The sequence below is a fragment of the Lithobates pipiens genome, unplaced genomic scaffold (assembly GCF_037356315.1).
Source record: "Lithobates pipiens isolate NorthernLeopardFrog02 unplaced genomic scaffold, aLitPip1_a1.2 Scaffold_19, whole genome shotgun sequence".
NCBI lineage: Eukaryota > Metazoa > Chordata > Amphibia > Anura > Ranidae > Lithobates > Lithobates pipiens.
In genome coordinates, this window is record NW_027507764.1 from 95,251,996 (window position 1) to 95,274,383 (window position 22,388).

The following is a 22,388-nucleotide window of genomic DNA, read 5'->3' on the forward strand; positions in this document are numbered from 1 at the left end:
GATGTGCAGTGTAAGTTTTCCACCACACATAGCGTTTTGCTTTTAAGCCAAAAAGTAAAATTTTGGTCTCATCTGACCAGAGCACCTTCTGCCACGTTTGTGGTGTCCCCCACATGGCTTCTCTCTAACTGCAAACAGGACTTCTTATGGCTTTCTTCTTGCCACTCTTCTATAAAGGCCAGACTTTGGAGTGAATGACTAATAGTTGTCCTGTGAACAAATTCTCCCAAATGAGCTGTGGATCTCTGCAGCTCCTCCAGAGTTATCATGGGTCTCTTGGCTGCTTCTCTGATTAATGCTCTCCTTGTTCCGTCAGTTTAGGTGGACGTCTGTCATGTCTCAGTAGGTTTGTAGTTGTGCCATGCTCTTTCCATTTTTGGATGATGGATCGAACAGTGCTCCGTGAGATGTTCAAAGCTTGGAATATTATTTATTACCTAACCCTGCTTTAAACTTCTCCACAAATTTATCCCTGTCCGGTTTGTTCCTTGGCCTTCATGATGCATTTTGTTCACTATGCCTCTCTAACAAGCCTCTGAGGGCTTCACAGAACAGCTGTATTTATGCTAAGATTGAACATACACAGGTGGAATATTTACTAATTAGGTTACTTCTGAAGGCAATTGATTCCACTAGATTTTAGTTAGGGGCATCAGAGGAAAGGGGGCTGAAATAAAGTACACGCCACACTTTTTAGATATGTGTAAAAAATCGTGAAAACCATTTATCATTTTCCTTACACTTCACAAATATGTGACACTTTGTGTTGGCCTAGCACATAAAATCCCAATAAAAGACATTTATGTTTTTGACTTCAACATGACAAAATGCGGAAAGTGGTAGGTTTACGTTTTCCAGGTACTGTAACACACTAAGAAAAACACCCTGTCAAAAAAGATTACCAACACGTATTTTTCTGGCAAGCAGAGTGTTGATTGTTTGCTCTATTCAAGAGTTATGGGTACTACTGCTGACACATACGGGTGTGTTGGATGGGTGTGTTGGATATGTGGTCCAATGCTGAGCACTGTGGTTCACACCGCCAGCCGCTATGTCACTACAGGACATAGTAGTGATGAAGCAGGCCATGGGAGAAAAGCACAATGCCCAGGGATGAATGCACTGTCCAATACACCAGATAACAGAAGCTCTTGAAGAGATCAAATATTCAACACACCGCCTGCTAAAAAGGGAAGTATAACCATCATTTTTAAAGGGTACACTCACATCTCAAACTTTTAATTTTCAAGTGAGCGGATGATGATGGTGGTAGCCTGGTGGACATATAATGGGCTGATTGTGGTACTGCAGGACTATGCTGGTGGCCTTTGTGGCCATGGCTTACAGTGAGCCAAATTGTTAAGAAATTTCCCCTATTTCCAACAGATTTCTGATAGGGGATAACAGAATAATAAATCAAAGCCTTCCAAATGTTTTGGCACAATACAGTATGGATGCTCAAAGCAAGCATCCAATGAAGGATATCTGGGGTTTGCAATCACATGGTACTCTACAGCCTTACTCAAACCCAATGCAAGTTCATTATAAAGATGAGCAGCGCCAGTGCCCCATGTCATGACCCAGAATCAGATGGTAAACATCCAGCAGAGCTGTAAATATCTGCACTCACTTCTTGAGTTTAAGGCCTCATACAAACGGACGTTTTAAAAAATAGGCTGTAAAGCTAGCAACACCTGGGAAAAAAAGCAGCGTTAAAAACGCAATTTTATTAGCGTTTTGATTTGGCATCAATTCACGTTTAACGTTTTTAAGCGTTAAAGTTTTTAACGGAAAAAAAACAAAAAAAACACATCCCTCTGCTATTTTCCACTCTCAAATTACCCACATAAACATTTTTACAGCTTAAAAATGCTGACGCTAAAAAACACTGGTATATCGTTAATGCGCTTTTTTGAGCTTTTTCCGGCTTCAGCATCAAAACTGTTCTAACGCTGGAGCCTCTGAAGGCGCTGGTCCTTTTTTTTTTTGGAGCTTAAAAACGACCATGCCTGTTACAGCTCAAAAACGCCATGGTGTGTATGAGCCCATTGAATAACATGGAGTTGCCTTCTTAACCACTTTCAGACCGGACCATTTTGCTGGTAAATGACCAGAGGTCTTTTTACACTTTGGCACTGCGCTGCTTTAACTGGTAATTGCGCGGTCATGCAATGTTGTACCCAAACAAAATTTGCGTCCTTTTCTTCCCACAAATAGAGCTTTCTTTTGATGGTATTTGATTGCCTCTGCGATTTTTATTTTTTGCGATATAAACGTAAAAAGACCGCAAATTTTGAAAAAAAATGATATTTTCTACTTTTTGTTATTAGAAAAATCCAATAAACTCAATTTTAGTCATACATTTAGGCCAAAATGTATTCAGCCACATGTCTTTGGTAAAAAAAAAGTCAATAATTGTATATTTATTGGTTTGCGCAAAAGTTGTCACATCTACAAACTAAGGTACGTTTTCTGGAATTTACGCAGCTTTTAGTTTACGACTGCCTATCTCATTTCTTGAGGTGCTAAAATGACAGGGCAGTACAAAACCCCCCCAAATGACCCCATTTTGGAAAGTAGACCCCCTAAGGAAATTGATAAGAGGCATGTTGAGCCCATTGAATATTTTATTTTTTTGCCTCAAGCGATTGAATAATGACAAAAAAAAAATTTTTTTTTTTTTTTTACACAAAGTTGTCACTAAATGATATATTGCTCACACATGCTATGGGCGTATGTGAAATGACACCCCAAAATAAATTCTGCTGCTTCTCCTGAGTACGGGGATACCACATATGTGGGACTTTTTGGGAGCCTAGCCGCGTACAGGGCCCCGAAAACCAAGCACCGCCTTCAGGCTTTCTAAGGGCGTCAATTTTTGATTTCACGCCTCACTACCTATTACAGTTTTGAAGGCCATAAAATGCCAAGATGGCACAAAACCCCCACAAATGACCCCATTTTAGAAAGTAGACACCCCAAGCTATTTGCTGAGAGGCATGTTGAGTCCATGGAATATTTTATATTTTGCCACAAGTTGCGGGAAAATTACAAACTTTTTTTTTTTTTTTTTTTTTTTCACAAAGTTGTCACTAAATGATATATTGCTCATGCATGCCATGGGCATATGTGAAATGACACCCCAAAATAAATTCTGCTGCTTCTCCTGAGTACGGGGATACCACATATGTGGGACTTTTTGGGAGCCTAGCCGCGTACGGGGCCCCGAAAACCAAGCACCGCCTTCAGGCTTTCTAAGGGCGTAATTTTTTGAGTTCACTTCTCACTACCTATTACAGTTTTGAAGGCCATAAAATGCCAAGATGGCACAAAACCCCCACAAATGACCCCATTTTAGAAAGTAGACACCCCAAGCTATTTGCTGAGAGGCATGTTGAGTCCATGGAATATTTTATATTTTGCCACAAGTTGCGGGAAAATTACAAACTTTTTTTTTTTTTCACAAAGTTGTCACTAAATGATATATTGCTCACGCATGCCATGGGCATATGTGAAATGACACCCCAAAATAAATTCTGCTGCTTCTCCTGAGTACGGGGATACCACATATGTGGGACTTTTTGGGAGCCTAGCCGCGTACGGGGCCCCAAAAACCAAGCACCGCCTTCAGGCTTTCTAAGGGCGTTACAGTTTTGAAGGCCATAAAATGCCAAGATGGCACAAACCCCCCCCCCCAAATGACCCCATTTTAGAAAGTAGACACCCCTAAATTTAGGGGTACACTAGTGAGACTAGGTAATAAATGGCGGGTGCCCTGAAACTATAAAAAAATAACTAACCAACCAGCGTCACCTGTAACAGTTATATGGTGATCACTGGTGAAAGGGTTAACTAGGGGGCAATCAGGGGGCTTTATGCGGTAGTATATGGGGGTCCCTGGCGCTATAAAAAGCTGCGGCGAACCTAAATACCTACCTGCCTAACTAGCGTCACCTGTGACACTAATACAGCGATCAGAAAAACGATCGCTTATTAGGCTGGGTTCACACTGGAGCGATGCGGGAACGCCACGAATGCGCGGCGGGTTCCCGCATCGCATGCCTCCCGGCGGCAGTTCACACTGCCCTATGCGAACTGCTGGGAGTGTCAGTGAAATGTTAATGACACCCCCAGATCAGTTCGCATATCGCAGTGCGATCTGCAAACTTGGATCGCATGGTGTGAACACCCATGCGATCCGATTCTGCTGCGGACCAAAAAAAGGGTCCCGTGCGAGTTTGCGGCGGGTGCGACACGAATTCAGCCATACTATCTGTATAGCTGAACTCGAATCGCACAGAGATCGGATGTGATTTGCACTGCAGTGCGGTGCGAATCACATCCGTTCTCATAAACCGCTGCAATGTGAACCCAGCCTTAGTGACACTGGCGACGGGGGGTGATCACGGGGTTAAACCTTTATTGGGGGGGTTAGGGGGGTACCTTAGAACTAAAGGGGGCTAACCCTAACTGCCCTAACAGTTATTAGTCACAAATGACACCTGCCGGGTGATCAGGGGGTTAAACCTTTATTAGGTAATAAATGGCGGGTGCCCTGAAACTATAAAAAAATAACTAACCAACCAGCGTCACCTGTAACAGTTATATGGTGATCACTGGTGAAAGGGTTAACTAGGGGGCAATCAGGGGGCTTTATGCGGTAGTATATGGGGGTCCCTAGCGCTATAAAAAGCTGCGGCGAACCTAAATACCTACCTGCCTAACTAGCGTCACCTGTGACACTAATACGGCGATCAGAAAAATGATCGCTTATTAGGCTGGGTTCACACTGGAGCGATGCGGAAACGCCGCGAATCCGCGGCGGGTTCCCGCATCGCATGCCTCCCGGCGGCAGTTCACACTGCCCTATGCGAACTGCTGGGAGTGTCAGTGAAATGTTACTGACACCCCCAGATCAGTTCGCATATCGCAGTGCGATCTGCAAACTCGGATCGCATGGTGTGAACACCCATGCGATCCGATTCTGCTGCGGGCCAAAAAAAGGGTCCCGTGCGAATTTGCGGCGGGTGCGGCGGGTGTGGCGGGTGCGGCGAATGGCTGAACTCGAATCGCACAGAGATCGGATGTGATTTGCACTGCAGTGCGGTGCGAATCACATTCGTTCTCATAAACCGCTGCAATGTGAACCCAGCCTTAGTGACACTGGCGACGGGGGGTGATCACGGGGTTAAACCTTTATTGGGGGGGTTAGGGGGGTACATTAGAACTAAAGGGGGCTAACCCTAACTGCCCTAACAGTTATTACAGTCACAAATGACACCAATGCAAAAAAAAAAAAAAAAAAAAAAAAATGACATTGGTGTCACTGTGACTGGGGGGCAGGGGTAATTGGGGGGGTGATCGGGGGGTAAAGGGGGGGTGTGAGTGTGCCTGGCATGTTCTACTGTGTGTGGGATGTGTTGGTGCAACTCACTGATCCGCTCTCCTCCGTGTCGGAACGAAAAATACCGACACGGAGGAGAGAATACATCACTTCCTCTCCTGTGTTTACATTACAGGAGAGGAAGTGATGTCACCGGGGATTTCCATTCGTCGGGAGCGATCGCGAGGGGGTGGCCATGAATGAATGGCCGTCCCCTCGTCCGGGATCGCTCCCGAACGAAAACCGACCGCCGCAGGCACCGGGCGGGGGCCCGATCGGGCCCCCGACCCGCGGGAGGCAAAGGACGTACATGTATGTGCTTATGCCTGCCCGTGCCATTCTGATGACGTACATCGGCGTGCGGCGGTCGGCAAGTGGTTAAGCAGCAAAAAAAGCTGCTGTAAAAACGTCCGTGTGTATGAGGCCTAAGTTTGAAACAGGCTAAGGGAGTGTATGTTGTATAAATGCAGTGCCAACATTATAGACAGAAACATCAACAATTCTCTGCTTAGAAAAGTAAAAAAAAAAAAAAAAAAAGACTCTATAAATGAATTATAAATATTATGTTTTAAAAACCATGGTGTTGTGGGAGGACTTTGACTTATGGGATCAGTGGTTATAAGCTTTCAGAAGTACACTTGGCAAAAGAATATATGACAATAGATGACAACCACACGGCAGCCATCCCTTACTTTCCATGTTTACTCGGGGGTGAAAAATTCTAGTATTTTCTGACGTGCCGTTTATCGAAGATCTTAAAAGTACTGTTAAAGTGACAAATGTGCCCATTTTCTTTTTAACCGGATCAAGTGCGGGTTCACATGACCTCCTAACAAAAAGCTGAGGATATGCTACGATATACAGAAGATACAGCATGTGTCAGCGTTTTGTAAGCAATTGTAACATCTGCCCCATATCTCTTTTTTTTTATTACCAAAATTTTATAGTCACTTTAAAATGCTCTTATCGGTCTGACTTAGTGCTGTAAAAGAGGAAGGGAGGGGGCACTCTGGGGTTTGTCATGACAGGGCTACTTGAAGATGTCAGAAGGTGAAAAGTGTGCATCACTGGCAGATGTGCCCTCAGATGGCTGAAAGTTCAATATATATGTTAGTATACTAAAACAGCATATAAATATGGCAATAGAATAATAAGAATGTTCAGATCAGCTGTATACTGAGACATTATCTTCTTCCCTCTGAGCCATGTACTTTTCTAGAGAGGGTTAAAACAAAAAACACATGCCAAGTGCCCAGGAACTTCCAGAATTGGCACCAGTGTAACCTTTTATTTCCATCTGAGTCCAGTGCTGAGAATCGCCCTTCATTCCTGCCCCTCTGATACTTGTACAAGAAATGGGGGATATGTATGCCACTCTGACCCTACTATGATACTAAGAACTCGTTTTTGCTCTCTCAATGTCTCTGTTTTATAGATTTCCAGTCACTTCCTGTTTTGAAATTAAGTGAAATCTCCCCAATAGGGACATACAGTGCCTTGAAAAAGTATTCATACCTCTTGAAATTTTCCATATTTTGTCATGTTAGAACCAAAAATGGAAATGTATTTTACTGGGATTGTATTTGAGAAACCAGCACAAAGTGGCACATAATTGTAAAGGGGAAAGAAAATGATAAACAGTTTTCATTTTTTTTTTTACAAATATGTTAAAAGTATGGAATGCATGTGTATTCAGCCCCCTTTACTCTGATATCCCTGACTAAAATCTAGTGAAACCAATTGGCTTCAGAAGTCAACAAATTAGAAAATAGAGTCCACCTGTGTGTAATTTAATCACAGGATAAATGCAGCTGTTCTGTGAAGCCCGCATAGGTTTGTTAGAGAACTTTAGTGAACAAACAGCATCATGAAGTCCAAGGAACACACCAGACAGGTCAGGGATAAAGATGTGGAGAAGTTTAAAGCAGGGTTAGGTTATAAAAAAACAAAATCCCAAGCTTTGAACATCTCAAGGAGCACTGTTCAATCCATCATCCGAAAATGGAAAGAATATGACACAACTGAAAACCAACCAAGACATGGCCGTCCACCTAACTTGACAGGTTGGGCAAGGTGAGCATTAATCAGAGAAGCAGCCAAGAGGTCCATGGTAATTCTGGAGGAGCTGCAGAGATCCACAGCACAGGTGGGAGGAATCTGTCCACAGGACAACTATTAGTCATGCACAACTTTGGCCTTTATGGACAATTGGCAAGAAGAAAGCCATTGTTAAAAGAAAGCCATAAGAAGTCCCGTTTGCAGTTTGCGACAAGGGACACAAACATGTGGCAGAAGGTGCTCTGGTCAGATGAGCCCAATAAGAACTTTTTGGTCTAAAAGCAAAACGCTATGTGTGGTGGAAAACTTAAACTGAACATCACCCTAAACAAACCATCCCCACTGTGAAAAATGGTGGTGGCAGCAGCATGTGGTGGGGACAGGGAAGCTGGTCAGAGTTGATGGGAAGATGGATGGAGCCAAATGCAGGGCAATCTTAGGAGAAAACCTGAGTCTGTAAAAGACTTGAGACTAGGGCGGAGGTTCACCTTCCAGCAGGACAATGACCCTAAGCATACAGCCAGAGCTACAATGGAATGGTTTAGATCAAAGCATATTCATGTGTTAGAATGGCCTAGTCAAAGTCCAGGCCTAAATCCAATTTAGAATCCTTGGGAAGACTTGAAAATTGCTGTTCACAGACACTCTCCGTCCAATCGACAGAGCTTGAGCTATTTTGCAAAGAAGAATGGACAACAATGTCACTCTCTAGATGATTTGTGTTGGTCTATCACATAAAATCCCAATAAAATACATTTACGTTTGCGGTTGTAACATGAAAAAAATGTGGGAAATTTCAAGGGGTATGAAAACTTTTTCAAAGCACTGTATAGTAGGTAAAATAGACAAAATGCTCTAAACATTTATATCTCTATTCGAAAATAAATCGTATTTTGCCAGGAGTTGGGCTCATGTACATGGGCTTTAAACTTAGAAGCAAAGCAAATGCAGTATTGCTTTCAGGGACACTATTTGCTTTTGAGTTGCCACAAATTGTTTTTGTATTTGCATTGTCTTGTATGAGGAACAAAAGCAGCCCAGACATAAAATGAGATTTAGTCCTTTCACACGGGCTTGTCTGTGTATGAACTCCGCTTTGCTCAGCAGGGGTCGATCCGCTGATCCCCACCGAGCAGGCGGATGACAGGTTCATCTACGCTCACGGTGCAGAGATGGACCTGTCAAAGCTCCACTGTCCTCTATGGAGATCAGATGAAAACAGACTACCTGTCCATTTTCATCTAGACCTATCTGATTTGATTCTCCAATAGGGTTTCCATCCGCCTGGATTTCACAGACAGGATCGGATATCAGTGAATGTCAGCGGACAGGTCATCGCTGACATTCGCCGCTCTATAGGAGTGAATGGAACGTCCGATCAGATTCGCTTGAAAAATTGACAGGTGTACCTGATCAGAAAGCCCGTATGAAAGGGCCCTTAAAGCGGTCTTGCTTTTTTGTTATCTTTTTTTATATATATATATATATATATATATATATATATATATATATATATATATTGTTTTTTCTATTTGGAAGTTAAGAGAACTTGATTCTTTGAATTTATATTATTTTGAACACTGGACTTTTCCACTATATATTTATGTAGTGCCGGCTCCTGAAGAGCACGCGCTATGCGTTTTTCAAAGTTAAGGTTTTACCTAAACTGCAATTTGGTTTGGGTACAATTGTCTAAATTTGGACTTCAGCATCAGTCTGAATGGACTATGAGATGTTCCGCCTAACCACAGGGGGCACTGTCTCTTCTGGCAGGTATGGAACTATGGTCTGGTTGGGTGCTTAAGTTACTCTCTCGGAGCCCGCCCAGTGGGAATGGCGCTCTTGCTGTGCTTTCTGGGAGAGGGTATTTAAGATGCGGACATCACGTGGTTCGGTGTTCCAGTCCAGAAGCATGTACTGACTTCATGGTCCTGGTCCTCCTGACCAGCCCCCAGGAAGGCTATGGCCTGGGGTGCGGATCCACCCGATCTCGTCTCAGGGCTGGCTAGCCCGAGACAAGGAAACTAAAGGAGGATTCTGAAGTGGTTGGGTGCCGTCTCCGGTTTGGGAGACACCCAGTGACTTCAAGCATTCCAGGGGAGGACTCTTCAGAAGCAGACCACGTATGGGTTGGTTTCTTAGTAAGAACCTGGAAGGGCTGAAGCAGCCAAGAGAATCCTTGTTCTTCAAGTTTAGTTTTCCTACGCGTTCTACAACAACGTCTGTGGCAGAGACTTGTACATGACATTTTTTGTGATTTTCTGTGAATAATTTCTGTTGCATGTTAATTGCACAGATTGTGATTATTAGATTACATCATACTTATTCCATTGCACAGAATAACCCTGAACCTCCTCTTCTCGGTTCCCCAAGCCAGCCCTCCTGGATCTTCCTCTATGTCCCTGTAGGAAGCCGCTTCCCATGCGTGCCCGCTCTGGAGCCCCGCTGCTGTGTCCATTGACACAAACAGTGGGACTCAGCCCTGACACCCCTTCTCCCTTGTCACTGGCTTTGACAGCAGTGGGAGCCCAAAGCTCCTGGTGCCCCAGCAAAGCCAGTGAGACCTGGAAGTGAGGGGAGAGAAGAGCTGAAGACGTGCACAACGCTGAATCAAATGAAGGGCTCAGTTCAGCAAAAGGGGGGTGAGGGGGGATACTGTTGCCTAAACATTTTTTCCCTAATGCAAGGAATTGCATTAAAGTAAAACAATTTTTAGGGTTTAGAACTACCACAGCCAGAGTTTAAAAAGAATACAAAAATGATAATCAAAACTATTTCTAAGAGGTTTTTTTTTTTCTGGCAGCAGTCTATTCTTTTTTCCAAAGCAATAACTGAATCTCATGCAGTCCATCAATAAAACTCAGAGTGCAGAGTCAATGTGTGAGATATTAAGTGTTTAAAGAAAATATTTTGGCCAGGAAAATTAAATATTTGCTTTCCTCTTTAAAAATATTATGATCTTGTAGACTTTATAAATACACTAAAAAAGTGCCCCACTGTTCCCCTTCCCTGGTGTAAAGGGTCCAGATGGTGACATCAGAAAGAGGACACCGCTGTATTCTCCATTGAGGCCCTGCAGGGTCATCTAGTGTCTTGGTTTTATGCAGGCTTTGGAAAATAAAACACAGACGTACACAGCTCAATCGAAGTATGTAGAGAAGCTCTTGCACTAAAATACAAGCAACAGTATACTAAACTTGGAGTCATGATCAAAAAAACAAATCTGAAGCGTTTAGGATTTTAACAATTAAATCTGGCATCATCTAGACATGGATGTTCCCAAAGTTTTAACCCATCTGTTTTTAAATAACGACTAAACACAGGGCACATTTTAGGGGTTTTGGAACAGACATTTGTTTTGTTTTTTTAAATATAATTACCCTTCATAGTTCAGGCAAGGTCTTCCATGGCCTCTGGCAAGGTTAAGTTTTTAATTCTGGCTGGAGTGATTAGCATAAACCATCTTTGCAGCATTGAGCGCAATGATTAGGTCTTAAAAAAAAAAAACGAAATTAATTTACTTCATTATGCCACTTATCCTAAATGAATACCCCAAAATAATAAACGATTACATGCATAGGATGGGGGGACTGGATAATAAGGTTAATGTCGCTCCTGCTGTCACTAAAGCCACATTAGCAATCTCTTTTCAGCTTGACACAAATTAATGATTTTAATTCAAGACACTTGTCACAGGGCTTACTAGCCTTTCTTCTAATTAAAATGGATGAAGCCCTGTGATCAAGAAACCATACAGTTAATTTTTTTTCTCCTTCCTGTACTTGCTACATTCCTATTCATTAAAAAACAGCTTACAGCACCCTAACACAGGACAGGGCGAGGAGATGTGCAGTGCCAGCTGACATATGGGGGAAGTCGTCTTTCCCCCAGGGGTATTGTACAATAGCGGCTCCTGGGAATGTTCAGCGCTAGATTGGTTTAATTACTGCATTGTACAAATGGATTCATTACAACACACTGTGATTAGGAATCGGCCTCTTCCCTTTTGAATGCCAGAGGCCAAGAAGACTTAACAGAGATGCACAACACACCCCTTTAATAAGTACTGTACATCTCACTTCATCATATACGAGAGCCACAATAGCCTGACACTGTGCAATGAGACACACAGTGAATGTGAGGGCAAACGATAAATCACTAATTGTTGCAAGGTTATAATTGGGACAAATATAAAAAAACGTCGGAGAGGCAAAGTGTGATGTCTGGGTTGATCACAGAGCCCAACAAAACCAGTAAAGTTTCCACACGTATTTTGGAATGTACAGAGTCGATTTCTCCCATAAACGATTTGGATGCGTACGTGTGTGTGTATATATATATATATATATATATATATATATATATATATATATATATATATATATACACACAAACACACAAACAAACAAACAAACACACAGTATCTAACCAAAGTAAGTACACCCCTCACATTTTTGTAAATATTTTCTTCTATCTTTTCATGTGACAACACCGAAGAAATGACTTTTTATACAAAGTAAAGTAGTGAGTGTACAACTTGTATAACTGCCACTAATGTCTAAACTGCTGGCAACAAAAGTGAGTACACCCCTAAGTGAAATTGTCCAAATTGGGACCAATTAGCCATTTTCCCTCCCTGATGTCATGTGACTCGTTAGTGTTACAAGGTCTCAGGTGTGAATGGGGAGCGGGTTTGTTCAATTTGGTGTCATCACTCTCATACTGGTCACTGGAAGTTCAACATGGCACCTCATGGCAAAGAAGTTTGAGAATCTGAAAAAAAAAAAAAAAAAGAATTGTTGCTCTACATGAAGATGGCCCAGGCTATAAGATGATTGCCAAGACCCTGAAGCTGAGTTGCAGAACGGTGACCAAAACCATACAGCGGTTTAACAGGACAGGTTCCATTCAGAACAGACCTTGCCATGGTCGACCAAAGAAGTTGAGTGCAGGTGCTCAGTGTCATATCCAGAGGTTGTCTTTGGGAAATAGATGTATGTATAAGTGCTGCCAGCATTGCTGCAGAGGTTGAAGGGTGGGGAGTCGGCCTGTCAGTGATCAGACCATACACTGCACACTGCATTAAATTGGTCTGCATGGCTGCCCTCCCAGAAGGAAGCCTATTCTAAAGATGATGCCCAAGAAAGCCCCCAGTTTTCTGAAGACAAGCAGACTAAGGACACGGATTACTGGAACCATGTCCTGTGGTCTGATGAGACCAAGATAAACTTATTTGGTTTAGATGGTGTCAAGCGTGTGCGGCAACCAGGTAGGGCATACAAAGACAAGTTTATCTTGCCTAGAGTCAAGCATGATGGTGGGAGTGTCATGGACTGGGTCTGTATGTGTGCTGCCATCACTGGGGACCTACAGTTCATTGAAGGAACCATGAATGCCAACATGTACTGTGAAATACTGAAGCAGAGCATGATCCCCTTAATTCGGAGACTGAGCCGCAAGGCAGTATTCCAACATAACGACCCCAAACACACCTCTAAGACGACCACTGCCTTGCTAAAAAAGCTGAAGGTAAAGGTGATGGACTGGCCAAGGATGTCTCCAGACCTAAACCCTACTAAGCATCTGTGGGGCATCCTCAAAACGGAAGGTGGAGGAGAGCAAGGTCTCTAATATTCACAAGTTCCGTGATGTCGTCATGGAGGACTAAAAGAGGACTCCAGTGGCAACCTGTGAAGCTCTGGTGAACTCCATGCCCAAGGCTGTGTGGAGTTATTTTGAAGGAACAACAAAATTACACTGTTATACAAGTTGTACACTCACTAATTTACATTGTAACAAAGTTTCATTTCTTCAGTGATGTCACATGAAAAGACAGAATACCATATTTACAAAGAAACCAAACTCCTGGACAAAACCCACCAAAACATGGGAAGAGCAAGCAAACTCCAAGCAAAAAGTTTAGGTTCTGCAAAAACCCTAATGGATGCAGAACCTAAAATTCTCTAGGTGAAAATGCTAAATCCTAATCACCATGCCTCACTGTATCCTATATGAGGGGATAACTTACATTTTAGAGAAGAAAAATATAATTAATTGTTAAAGTATTTGTAAAGGAAATTATTATTTTTTTTTATTATTAAATACGTCTTACTTACCTGCTCTGTGCAATGGTTTTGATCATGATCCTCCTTTTTGGGTCCCCCATTCGATGCTCTGGTCCCCTACCCCTTGGCGAGTGCCCCATAGCAAGCCACTTTCTATGGGGACGCTCCCGAGTTAGATCTCTATTTAAATAAGACAACACAGTGATCATGGATCAGCCCCGCCTCACGGCTGAGATTGACAGCAGGGGGAGCCAATGGCTCCTGCTGCTGAATTTCAGCCAATGAGGAAGGAGAGACCCGGGAGAGCTTCGGCCCTCGTGCACATATCTCGAATGAGATCAGGCTTCAGAAAATATTGGGAGAGGGCTGTGGGGAGAGCTGCACATTGAAAGTTTATATCTTCATACATAAAACGCATGAAGGTAAAAAGAAACCTTCAGCATTTACAACCACTTCTCTCAACTAGTGTCAAAACCCAAACTTGACTGTCTATAAGGCCAGCCAAACACTGTTTGAATCTTGGCTGGGTTCAGCAGGAACCGGCTGAGATTCGATCCATTAATGGGCAGGCTGAATGTACCAAGCTGATCAATCTGCTGAATTCTCTTGCAAACATCGCTAGCGGCTGCTATAGCCACTAGCAATCACTGTCTTCTCCCGACCAGGTGAAGACAATTGCTCGGCAGAAGGGGTTCCCCCTGTCAACACTGTTTGTGTTTTAGGGAAAATCGTGAAAATTTCTTTCCCGCAACCAGTAAAGAAATTCACAGTGCATGGTCAGCCTAAGCCTCTGGCAGTCTTTGCACAGCAAAGCTCAGACTGGGAGAAGGAAGGACTGGGAGACAATTACGTGTGCATGCGAAATTTACTGACAAGGATCATTCTGAGAGGAGAAGAGAGCTGAGACATGACTTCATCAGTATGTTGCTGCTCTTTTACTATTCATTCAGCAAGCTGTGGGTGCAGGGAAGACACAAAAATATTTTAATATCTATAACAGTATAAGAAAAAGTGGTGTAAACCTCTTGGCAGGTAAGACGGGGAGATATAAAAGACTCAAATTAACATAGCTTTCTATATATAAAATATATATACTTTTTTGGTTTTTAACCGTAAGCAGTGTCAATACTGATATTGACTTGTATTCCCATGTGGAGCAAGCTCAGACTGGGAGATCCGCCGTAGTGAGCAAAAACACCTAAGTGTACAAAATCAAAATGCATGTGCAACCATTAAAATAAATAAAATAAAATAAAAGCATCTAAGGGTGTATCTTTTATCCAACCCCGAAGGAGTAGGACCTTACCCTGACCTCCAGGGGTGCAAGGCTTCAACATGATCCACCTAGCCAAAAGGCCTGGTGGACCCCTCTCCTCATGGCCAACTGAAGCAGATCAAGGACCCCCCCGGTTCAGGGGTGAAAGGAACTTAATGGCCACACATCCTCCTCCTAGCCTTCAGTGTAGGCCTTAGGACCCACACCCAGCATTCAAGTGAAAGAAAAAAGACAGTGGAGAAAAATAAAAATAAATAGGGAAGGTGCACCCCTAGGTCTTGCAGCCTGGTAACAAATTTGCCCCATACTTAGCCAGATGGCCTAGCCCATATGGGCACTGCGCAGCTAAAAATGCATAATAAAAAGTAACATCTCATACCAGCAGGGATACCATACAGCCAACCATTCCTGCCAGAATGACAGTGGAGCAGCCCTACCGGAAACTGATAAGAACAGATATTACACTTTATCTTAGCCAAAAGGGGGAGAAGGAGAAGCAGCACAAGGAGAGCCAGTAAGTTGTACTACAGTACTCATGTGCCAACAGGAAAATGCAGATAGGAAGAAAGATCAGAGTTACAGAGAGAGGAGCTCATTAATCTGCTGTTTCTCCTTTCACTGTCCATTCACAGGATGGGGAAGGGACAATAACTGTAAATGTTATCCAACTGCAGCAGAGAAAAATCAGGTTTCCTGTTTACCAGACAGATTAGTGTTGAACGGTCGAGCACTGTACATCATATCATTGGATTGACAGAAATACAAATCCAGAGACAGTTAAAAAAGCTTTATTATGTATTCATCTGCATATTTAGTGGTTTGCATAGACCTAAGCTTTAAACTTTTTTGCATGTACCAGAGAGAAATTCACTGGAGACAAAATGACACGTGAACTCTATTCACTGTTACACTTATTCATCAGCTAGATGTAGAAGTCAGGAATGTTCCCAGCAAGTGAAACTTTCACGAGTTTATTCATAATAAGCATTTCAAAGGGAATTCAGAAGACAAAAAAGATAAGACAAGTTGCAAGGTGGATAAAAGGCGTTATTATAGTCACAGAACTGGTGATGGGATCATTATGAGAATTAAGGCACCTCTGATAGCTTTTTAGTCAGGATGAAAGTAGGGCAGATCAAGTTGCTCATATGGTTTAATGTTCACAAAAATGGGTCGCCAAAATGGGTGAAGTGGCTCTAACCTACTATCAGGTTCTATATTTTTGCTGGGATTGGAGACAGCCTTCTGAACCATCTGTTCATACTTGAAATATGAAAGACGAGACTTCTAGAAATGGCGCACCTATACCAGGAAACATACATGTCATCTGAATTCAATAATGTCTGAGACAAAATGGGACACAATAGAAAGTGCAGTAACGCTTGATGTGCTGAACTCCAACGTTCTGAGTCAACATTGACAGAACTGCTGAACCCTCAGATGAGCTCAGGCGGCATGCATTTAGTAAGAACATTATACTGTAGCTGCTACGGGAATTCATCCTAACATTCTGAGCCAACCAACAACAAACCTAACAATAGAGAGGTCACTTTTGGATTAGGGAATTTTAGTAAAGAAACTGATTTTTGTTCTGCGCTTTATGGAACTTCCCGAGGTAAGTTATGAAATGAAGGATGGCTATAAACAGATAACCTAAATACAATGAACTCGATTCACAAAGATTTACACAAGGATAAGACAATCCCAGTGGACCCTGGACTTTTAGAGGTACAGTATAAAAAAAAGCCTAATATACCTGATTTAAATATCATTGATGATGACTGAGCAGCTAGCAGACCTGGTTTCCCAGATAGTTATAACATGCCCAACTCACCATCTAAAGCTTGTGAGAATCGAACTCCTTACTACATTCACCCATAGTCTGAGAAGGGAAGAACACTCTTACCGAGGATGGGCCGATAACTCACTGCACTCACAAATACATTAAATCACATGTGGTGAGGACAGATTGGGAACAAAAGACAAGCCTTCTGCCACCTGCCCATTGGCAGTTTGCCTCTTATAGGCCTACATCCAAGAGCCTGGTGCTGCTTGCTTTAGGAATTGAGTGATTTCTAACAGTTAGCGTAAGTACTTGTGTCATGAGAGAAATATGGGGCTTCTATTGCTAGCTGTAGACTTTAGAACCAATACACAGATCTACCACAATTATGGGCCTCATAGTGGCTTATTGATTACCTCTCCTACCTTGCAAAACTAGGGTCCTTGGTTTGAATCCTGACCAGGACCACCTGTGTATGTTTTCCCTTTGCTTACATGGGTTTCCTGTGTATACTCTTATTTTCTCCCGCATGTCAAAGACCTTCCGGTTGGTTTATCTGTATTTATGCATGTATGTGAGGTAGGTATCAGAGATGTAGGCTCCTTGAGGACAGGGACTGATGTAAATATACAATATGAAAATAGTGCATATGTTGTAAAAATACATGTAATACATTCAATAAAAAATAAATTCTGCAACAGAACTCAGAATGTCTTTTTCTATCCTTATTCCAGGCTATTGACAAAGTGGTTGTAAAGGCAGAAGGTTTTTTTTAATCCTAATCTATGCATGTATTCTGGCATTTAGATAAAAAAAAAAACCTTCTGTGTGCAACAGCTTTCTCAGCCCCCCACTACTTACCTAAGCCCCATCTTGATGTGCACAAGTGCCTCGGCTGTCCAGGACTCACTCCTGATTGGCTGACACACAGCAGCAGTTAGCCAATGAGGAGAGAGAGGGGGTGGGGCCTAACGGCGGCTTTGTGCCTGAAAGGACACACAGAGCTGTGGCCCGGCTGCACCAACAAAAAAAAAAAAAGTACAAGAAAATGTATGGCCAAAATAACCCTTATTTTCTCTCCTTAGGTCTGTTAAATATATAATTGAAAAGTGTAAAACATGAGCTCCTAATTTCCTTTACATTCTACTGAACTGAAAATTTCAAGCAGTATTATCAGTCTTAACCAGTTCTCGTAAACACATCACTTCTATGTTATAGAGAAGAGGCGAGAGGGAAAATCTTCTGTAGTTTTGTCCTATGGTGACAAAACTGCCTCTCCACAGATAAAGTACACGGAATAAATATTGTCTTGGGGCAGGAAATGTGTTACTGGCAAGATCACCAGATAAAAACAAAGAAAGAAAAATGAAAAAAAAAAGAGAAAACTAATGCTGCCACCAAGGACTCATGAACTCAAGTACAGTACATTTTTTTTTGTTCTTTCACACTTTAAAATGACTGCCTCACTAATAAAAAAAAGTAAAGAAACCATTCTGCAAAGAAGATAGTTAATAAGTAGCTCTCCCACCACCTGTGCTGATGTTTAAAGAGAAAACACAGGACTCTTCAGAATCTGACCATGCAGGAGTGCCAATTTCCACTGCAGCAGGGCACCAGGAATTTGACACCAATGGGGGAGACACCACTGCATGCCTGAAGTAATGTCATCTGCCTGGCTGTGCTATCTGGCAGAGCACATGTTCACCTTTGGGAAAACGTTACACCAGTCTTTAAGGTGGAACATGTAACATGTTTCCACTCTTGCAGCATCACCCTGATCTGCTGCATCTAGTGATAGCAAACAGGTTATCTTCTCCAGGCACTCGCTGTTACTATTAAAAAAACAAAACAAAAAAAAAACGTATCTGTACAGGGCTACGCTCACCCAGGTCATTCATTCACAGGGTGCTGTGAATGGGAAACTACAAGCACTGACAGTCTTTGCAGCTGTCGGCTTGTATTTTTTTTTTTTTATAAACTACCAGTGTGCTGTTGAGCCCTCTAGGCAGTTCATGGTGTTTTCCTGATGGTGTATAACTGCCTGCTCCTATGATATGCTGACAAGTGTGCAGGAAACCTCCATGGAATCTGCTGATCTTTTTACCTGCAAAATTATGTGCATTTATTTTATTTTTTTTAAAAGGTGAACTTATCCTTTAATCTCAGGAATGGATATACAAACACCAACGCTTTGGTAGGTAAAACCCCCCTCTGCATATAGGCATTTCATATATTTAGCATGTTTCCTGCAGTTCAGCTTCTGGTTTGGTTGAAGCAAAATGGCAACGAAAATAGTAAGGTGGTAAAATAACAGCTGATCATAACAAAACACCATTTCCCCTTTCTTTTTTGTATTGTTAGACAAAAGAATGCTTCAGGCTGGAATGGAAAAGTAATTTTTTAATAACATTAAATTACAAAATGGCTTGAGAAGCAGGAGGTTTCCTTGAAAGTGCTGAGGAGTTCAAAGTACATACTATGCTGCAGAAAATCTAGATGACTTTAAATAATAAATATGTACATATGAAAAAAAGCCCTATCATTCAATCAATTCTACAAAGTACTATCATTAATATGTTTGTCTCATCCTCGATCAATATTGGCAAATACTATGGGCGTTTAAGCAGAACATGGTTGTAAGCATATTATTATTAGAAAGATGAGGTTGGGTATTTTCTGTATAAAAATTGTAGGCTTAATTGATTTTTATTTTTAATGGACCATTTGCTTGTTCTTCAGCCCCCACAGGACTTTTTTTGATGCTTTCTGCACACTGTAAATTCATTATTGCCAAGCGATTTCCCAGAAGTATTACATCATTAAAGAAAGAATGGAAATATGTATTAAATGGACGGTCCTAAATGAACTTAGTTATTGCAAAAAGGCAAGTTATCCATGGACAATAAATGGCTCGCGCAGTAGATGAAGGAATTAGACTGAGGTGTCTACATGCAGGGGACCAAACAGCTCTTTTCTTTACAATTAAAATCAAATTAAATACAACTTTACTTTGGCATCTAAATGCTCCGGATGCAGCACAAGGCTTGCCTGGCTGATTAAATAGGAACAGAGGTGGCTTTATTAACACTTCCAGAATTCAATGCACTTCAGCCGCACGTCGCCGGATTCTGTTAACACAAAAAAACGCTTATTGTATCTGGCCATTAAACCGTGCTGGGCATCAGCGGGTCAGCTCCTGACTTGCAGCACTGGTATCCTGACTGCTGTTCTCACCTGGGATACATAGTGTGCATATGCTTCCTCAGTTTCCAGCTTCTTTGCAAAATTTAAGAAAATTGCATTTACATTTAAACGGACTACATTCTTGTTATTATTACTATACAGGATTTATATAGCACCAACAGTTTGAGCAGAGCTTTATATTATAAAGGAAGACAGCACAGTTACAATACATTTCAATACAAGAGTGTTAGGAGGGCTATACGCCTGATAGTTTACTACATAAATTAAACCAGATAAAAATAAAAACGTAAATGCAAAAATTAGATTTTTGACTTTCCGTAAAATCCGTTTCTCTGAGTTCATTGACAGACACATAGGGTTATATCACCCCCTACAGGAGTAGGACACTAGGCAGAGAAAAGACTTGGCTACCTACGCCCATGGGCAGTCCTAGGTGATATAAATCCCCCTCTCTGCTATAGGCCTTCAATTTTGTCACAAGCAGTGTCGGAAGCATTAAAAACTCCATAGAGAGGTGGGTGATGTGTCTGTCAATATACTCAGAGAAACCCATTTTACGGTAGGTCAAAAATCCTATTGTTTCATTTGTTCATTGACAGACACAGCATTTCCTTATTCAGAACCATAGGGATGTCCCAAAGCAGTGCCAAACATGAGGGTGGGACAGCCAACAAAAAAACAGGACAACCGGACAATCTGGAGCTCAACGAGAGTAACTGGAGCCCAACCTGAACAGCAAGAAAACCCCTTCATGAGGGTAAAATCCTCTAGACCGCAGCCTGCAGAACCATGCGGCAAAAAGAGGCATCTGCAGATGCCAGCACATCCACTTTGTAAAATTTAGTGAAAGTGTGCACCGACGACCAGGTGGCCACCTTGCACACTTGCGTCACTAACTCCTGATGATGGGAGGCCCAGGAGGCACACAGCACCTGAGTAGAGTGCGCCTTCACAGGGAAGGGAGGAACCTGACCCCTAACAGAATAGGCCTCAGTCACACGTCTGTCTGATCCATCTATAAATGCTCACGGAGGAAGCAGACAGCCCCTTCTTTGATTCCTGTGCGATCACAAACAAGGAGCATGACCTCCAAAAGGACTCAGCGGCCACCAAATAGACCCTTGATCGCCCAAACCACATCCAAGGTGTGCAAGGCAAATTCCCTCGGATTTCGCAGCCTGGGACATATTGTGCTGCCTTCCCTGTCTTCATTTAAATGGCAATCAGAAACAACTTTTGGAAGGAACGAAGGACAAGGATGAAAAACCACCTTGTCCTTATGAATCACCAGATAGGGCGTGCGACAGGATAGCGCCGCCAATTCCGACATCCGGCGAGCAGAGATTATTCCCATCAAGAAGGCCACCCTCTGTGACCGAGTGAGCAGGGGAATTTCTCAAATATTTTCAAACGGAGGCTTTTGTAGAAAACACCAGATTCAAGTCCCATGGTGGCAAAGGGAGATCGCACCGGTGGAACCACATGTCCCGCCCGAATGAAGGTACACACCAGGGAATGCAAAGCCAGTGGGCATTGAAATAAAACTGCCAAAGCCGACACCTGGCCATTAAAGGTACTCAAGGCCAAATTCTTTTCAAGGCCCCTCTGAAGAAAAGTCAAAATCCGAGCCACCGAAAAGGAATGTAAGTGAAATCCCACTGACTCACACCATGACGCTTTCCACGTCCGATGATATACCTTCCTGGAAGTAGACTTCCTAGCTTTGAGTAGCGTCGGAGTCATGATGATAAAGCAGGGTGGAAGATCGGCCCTTGGGATAGCCCATCCTCCCTGAGAGGCAACCGCCAGGGGGCGTCTGTGACCAGACGCACCAGGTCAGCGCACCAGGACCGACGAGGTCATTCCAGGGCCACTAGAATGACAGGAAATTGCTTCGAGCCTCGATCCTGCATAACATTCGAGGCAGAAGCTTGAGAGGAGGAAAGGCGTAGATGAGACAATACTGGCCCCATGGAGCAACCAGAGGGTCCCGAGACCTGGCCACAAACCTCTGCACCTTTCCGTTGACCCAGGATGCCATCAGATCTACCTCTGGAGAGCCCCAATGCAGACATACCTGTTGAAATACCTCCTGATGAAGGGACCACTCCCCTCGGTCCAACACTTGCCGACTGAGGTAATCTGCCTGCCAGTTGTCCACCCCCGGAATGTGGACAGCGGAGATAGGCAGGACAAAAAACACTCGGCCCATCGGAAAATGCCTGCTACTTCCAGGCCTGCTAACACACTCCTTGTTCCTCCCTAGTGGCTGACATAGGCCACCACCATGGCATTGTCTGACTGGATCCGTATCTGGAACCCCTGAAGTCGATCTGGCCAATGATCCAGACAGAGTCTGATCACCCGGAGTTCCAAGATGTTGATAGGTAGCCTGGATTCCTCCAGCATCCAGCAACCCTGAGCCAAGCTCAGGCCCAGGACTCCTCCCCACCCAGACAGGGATCGGTGGTGACCCTGGACATTTGTCCCATTTTAACAAGATCTCCTTTTGCAGGGGTCTCATATGGAACTGAGCAAACAGGATAGCCTCGAAGGTAGACACCATCAGACCTAGCACCCACATACAAGTCTGCAGGGAGATCCACCTGCTGGACAGCA

At 43.0% G+C, this 22,388-nt stretch overlaps 1 protein-coding gene and 1 pseudogene across 11 annotated transcripts in view; both read right to left on the reverse strand.

Annotated features, from left to right (window-relative positions):
• Positions 1-22,388, reverse strand: part of PARD3 (par-3 family cell polarity regulator) — an 835,070-nt gene that overhangs the window by 209,161 nt on the left and 603,521 nt on the right. The gene's annotated exons all lie outside the window — the stretch shown is intronic.
• Positions 15,036-15,277, reverse strand: LOC143999804 (U2 spliceosomal RNA; annotated as a pseudogene).